This window comes from Raphanus sativus, chromosome 4, assembly GCF_000801105.2.
Source record: "Raphanus sativus cultivar WK10039 chromosome 4, ASM80110v3, whole genome shotgun sequence".
Taxonomy (NCBI): domain Eukaryota; kingdom Viridiplantae; phylum Streptophyta; class Magnoliopsida; order Brassicales; family Brassicaceae; genus Raphanus; species Raphanus sativus.
The window spans coordinates 30,441,091-30,446,850 of record NC_079514.1 but is presented as its reverse complement, the minus strand read 5'-3'; positions in this window follow the sequence as shown (position 1 = coordinate 30,446,850).

The following is a 5,760-nucleotide window of genomic DNA, read 5'->3' as shown; positions in this document are numbered from 1 at the left end:
TTGATGGATGGCGTTTCTTTGTCAAGGTGGCAAAATGGACTGTGTGGTTGATTTGGAACATCTAAAGTGTGATTGTGGTGTCTATGGAGTGGAGAAAATACCTTGCTCTCATGCTATAGCAGCTGGAACACATGCTGGTGTGCATATCGACACACTTGTATGTCCACTTTACTCAAAGAATCATCTATATGCAGGATACTCAGAGAATATATATCATATCGTGTCACAACATATTGAGGAACGAGAATGCTTTCCTCCAAACGTAAAGCGTGGTCCGGGGAGACAGAAGAAATCAAGATGGCAATCTTGGTTGGAGCTATCTAGGATGAGAGGACACAAACCCAGGAAGAAACACAGGACACGGAGATGCTCAAACTGCAAGGAAACTGGCCATACGAAACCACAATGTACACAACCAGTTGACTAGTTGTCCAGACGACCTAAATTTAAGTCGTCCAGTCTTGATTACCCGTCCAGACGACTAATTTCTAAGTCGTCCAGTGTTTCGTCTACCTTCTACGAAGTCGTCCAGTGTATTAGACTACCTTCTACTATCCCTTCAAGTGTATTTTTTTTAGACGACCTTTTACGAAGTCGTCCAGTGTATTTAAGTCGTCCAGTGTTTAGACTACCTTCTACTATCCCTTCAAGTGTATTTTTTTAGACGACCTTTTACGAAGTCGTCCAGTGTATTTATTTTAGACTACCTTCTACTATTTTTAGACTACCTTATTTGTAAGTCGTCCAAACCTTCCAGACGACTTATTTGTAAATCGTCCAGCTGGAAAACCTTCCAGACGACTTATTTGTAAGTCGTCCAGCTGGAAAACCTTACACAAGTTAGAAAATCTATACAAGTTAGAAAATCTATACAAGTTAGAAAATCAAATAAATCATACATGCCCACAAACATACAAATAGATTTGTGTATACAAATAGTTCAAATATACAAATAGATTGTGTATACAAATAGTTCAAATATACAAATAGATTTGTGTATCTATACAAGTTAAAAAATCTATACAAGTTAGATTTGTGTATCTAATCATACATGCCCACAAACATACCACCATCCTCATTATCTTTCAAATGCTGATCAACAAGCTCCGTCCATAAAACCACAACCATATTATCCCTCATAGTCTTCGCATTGGACCTAGCAAAGTCTTTAGGGCTAAAGGGGACCCCAAGAGCATGACATTCAATGTACTTTGCAGCGTACACGCCACAATCACCATTGTTGGCCGTGGGTACATCTTTCAGCAGTCTCTCATATGTGTATCGCTCCAACCCATGCATCTGGTCTCCGCACTCCACAATCAGATAAGGGACCATCTCGAGAAAAGGCTCCATTATCTCATCCCATCTTTCTGGTATGGTAGTTGAAGGTATGCTGTCCCAGACGACTATGTGCCTCTTAGGGATCGATATCCAAATAGCAACCCAATATTTGTTATCCAAGTTCAGTGGCGCATAGATATCATCAATGTCCTCCCCCACTTCTTGTTTGATTGGCAAAATGAAGGCATTGATCCGTCATACAAACTCGCCGCCCCACTAGGTAGCATTCTTCCTAAACCATTGTGATCAGACGACGATGCTTTGAAGAACAGATACTGTTCTCTCCAAGACTGGGTAAAGTTATGATCCAGGAAGCACATTCGCTCGCTCCGGAAACATTGTGGGTTCTCCTTATACCTCTGCCTCAGCACATTCATCCAAGCATCTATATGCTGCATATAAAATAATACAAGTTAGAACCTTCCAGACGACTTATATATTTACAAATCTATACAAAGACAAGTACCACAGACGACTTAAAGATAAGCAGAAGACTTACTACTCTTCCAGCCATGCTTTGGGTGTCCGGAGTTTATGATACCACCAAGTTGGTGATGTACGTGGTTTGTCCTCTAGCTTAGTGAAATAATCACTGCAAACAAAAAGCAATCAGTTTGGTAGACTAAATCAAGCTATTATGGGTAAAGCAATCACTTACGGATCAGTTTTCAACCAATCAGCGAGCTCCTTCAACTTAGGTCTGTTTAGTGTGGGAAATGGATTATACTTTCCCACTCTAAGGAGTTTCCTTCTCTCTGCCGTATAAGGAGATATCTGCGTGGGAGCAGGTTTCTTCGTTCGTTCACTCCTTGCACGCACAACAGCAGTGGGAGCTGTTTTGTCCAATACAACCAGGCTCGGTTGTTGATCGTTGGAAGCGAAGCTCGGTTGTTGATCGTTGGAAGCGAAGCTCGGTTGGTCAGTGGAAGTGAGAGGAACAATCTCTTTGGAGGTGACACCATCTGCTTTATCCTCCGACAAGATCTTATATACCGAGATCGCCTCATCTGCTGTATCCTCCGGCAACAATCTCTGCAATAAAAGTTGCAAGTTAACCCTGGACGACTTAAATAAAAGTTGTCTGGACGACTAGTTGACCCTGGACGACTTAAATAAAAGTTGTATGGACAACTAGAAGACCCTGGACGACTTAATTCTTGTTGGGAAAGGATTTGATACTAACCTCTTTGGGCAGAGGAGAAGGCTGTTTTCTTTTGAGGAGAAGGCTTTGCTTTTGAGGAGTAGGCTGTTTCGTTTGAGGAGCATGCTGTTTCGTTTGAGGAGCAGGCTGTTTCGTTTGAGGAGCAGGCTGTTTCGTTTGAGAAGCAGGCTGTTTAGTTTGAGGAGCAGGCTGTTTCGTTTGAGGAGTAGGCTTTGCCTTTTGAGGAGTAGGCTTTGCCTTTGAGGAGCAGGCTGTCTGGTGGGAGGAGTAGGATGATTGGTTTGAAGTGTAGGCTGATCTTTGAGGAGTAGTCTGTTTGTTACTAACCCCGGTTTCTGGGGCTTGAGGGGTAGGCTTTTGTTACTAACCCCGGTTTCTGGGGCTTGAGGGGTAGCCTGATTGGTGACACCAACCTTCTTCTCCACAGCTTCCAATCTATCGGACATCTTCCTAATCTCCCTGATGCACTTCTTAAACCCATCTTTCATCATGTCACCTAAGCCACTTCTTAAGTCCTTGAACATATTTTCTAACTCCTCTCTGGTCACCCAACTAGCCTCTTCTCTAGCCTCTTCTGTAGCCTCTCTCTAGCCTCTGTAGGAGCCTCTTCTCTAGCCTCTTTAGGAGCCTCTTTAGGAGCCTCTTTACGAGCTTTCTTCCGAGGTCTCTGATTGTCTTCCTCCACCTCCTCCACAACCATCTCTTTGGCTCTTTCGATGGAGTCACAAACTTAGGTCTTGTACCAATGACTTCCCAGCAATCCATGGTCCACTTCCACGGTCTCCGATCATACATGACTTTAATGATGTTCTCCGCGGGCACGTCCTCAACCTCAGAATCCCATTTTGGCCACATTTCACTAATGTCCTTCTCAACAAAGTTGATCACGCGGGTCTGCAGTAAATAGAAGAAGAATCGAGTTAGATATTTGAAACAAAATACTAAATAGACGACTTAATTATAAGTCGTCAACTAAGTCGTCCAGCTGGAAGACCTTCCAGACGACTTATAATAAGTCGTCTACTAAGTCGTCCAGCTGGAAGACCTTCCAGACGACTTATAATAAGTCGTCTACTAAGTCGTACAGCTGGAAGACTTTCCAGACAACTTATTAAGTGAAGATGGAAAGGTACCTGACTCAAGATAGCAGCTTTCATGAATCTGCGGCCTCTGTTGCCCTCGTAAGCCAGAATCGGTGGAGACGGACTGTTTGCTCTGGGTAGACCAATACTAGCACCCAATCCCGGAATAGATGTGTACGCCCAGACCTGAAGAACTTGTATAAACCCATCCACGGTGTAACAGCCAGTAATATCTTTGTTCCACAAAGAGTCCATCAGCACCTTAAACGCGACTCTCCCCATGGATAATTCTCAAACCGTTCTAAATCCATCACTAGCCTTGCCAGAACAGCTCGTGTAGCGCTTGAGAACTTTCTCCCTTCAATGAATCCAGTGAAGATGGAAAGGTACGCGAGTCGCTTGCGATCTTCCTGGACCAATCCCCGCATCTCTTCAGTGCTGCTATTATCTGATCAGTAGTTGGCCCAGCTTCCAGATGAACTCCCATCATTCCCCAGAGAAGAAACCATCTCTGGGGTAACTTCACATTCTGGTGTCTCAAGGTCCTCGATGTACTTGCAGTTTAGACCAGTGATGTTTTCAAACTCTAACAGTGAAAACCTCGCAGGTTCTGGACCAACGAGACACCACATCTCGTACTTCTTCTTAATGTCCAGCTTTAAACCGAGCAAGTAGTGAACCAGCCTTGAAGCCCAACCAAATCCCTGCTCCTTGAACTTGATGAAAACTCCCAATCTCGACTCCTTGAGCTCTTCAAATTCAGCATCGGTGAGAGCTTCCCTAAGAGTAGTATGCAACTTCGTGTTATCCGTATGATACGAAATGCTATTGTGGGGTTCTGGCTCTTCCCCTAATGTGTATAACCTACGGGGAGTTCTGGAATATCCATCCTTTTCGTCTGCAAAATAATCAAAGACAACAATAGAGTCAGAACACAAGCTAAATCAATCACGCCTTAATTGTTACTCCAGACGACTTAGTAGACGACTTAAATATAAGTCGTCTAGAAAGTCGTCCAACTGGACGACTTAGTTGACGACTTATATTTAAGTCGTCTGGAAAGTCTTCCAAATGGACGTACTAAGTTGTCCAGGTTGAAGACTTTCCAGACGACTTACTTACAAGTCTTCCAGTAGAAAAATTTCAAGCGGACCTGATTAGTCGCAGAAAGAGTTGGAGTACTTGTCATTGTGGTTATAGATCTGAAAAAATAAACGTGAAACGGTGAGAATGATTAAATTGAAAGAGACAACGTTTTATGTTCATCTTTTCCACGAGTTTGATGACTTACCGGCGTTAGGGTTTACAGAGAAACGGCGCTACGGTTTACAGAGAAGAAGCGGCGGCGCTAGGGTTTAGAAAAGCGGCGGTGCTAGCTAGTGTTTAGAGGAAGCGGCGGTGAGAACGTTGGTGAGCACGTGGCGAGGGCGACGGTTTGTTCGGAAATAGTGGAAGCGGGGGCGCTAGGGTTTTAGAGGAATCGGCGGCGCTAGGGTTAGAAGAAGCTGCGGCGACAACGTGAGAATGAAGTGAGATAGATAGCCGACGTTGAGAACGATGGTTGTTCGGAAATAATGGGGAATCGAATTGCCTTTGATATCGCCGGTGAGAGAGAACTGTTAGGGTTTCTGAATTTCGCGGAAAATGAAAAAAAAAAATCACCTTATATATTGGGTAAATAATCCGGTTAGCTTTAAAAGTACATTGGTAAACTTTAAGGTTTGGTCCGGTTTAGACGACTTATTCTGGCTGATAATGTACATTAGACGACCTAAATTTAGTCGTCTGGGAACAGAAGACTAAATATTAAGTCGTCCAATACCCTAAAATGAACCCCTAAACTAAAATGACTAAATTAACTTACTAACCACGTTATAAAAATCAAATTATACTTCAATAGTGTTTCTATACACAGAAATGACACGCCTAGGTAATTTTAAAAATTTTCAAAAACAGTTTTAATGCTTCCAAAATCTAACCCTAAGAACACATACAATACTACAACATATGTTGATGAAACATAAACTAAAGAATATCATGACTCACTACTTTCCCACTCATCTGGGCTGAAAACAATTGAAATTTGTTATATATTAATTTATATCTCTTAAGACATATGTTAATTACATAATTCTAATTTTTCACTATCAAAATATTTTTACAAAATTTTTAAAT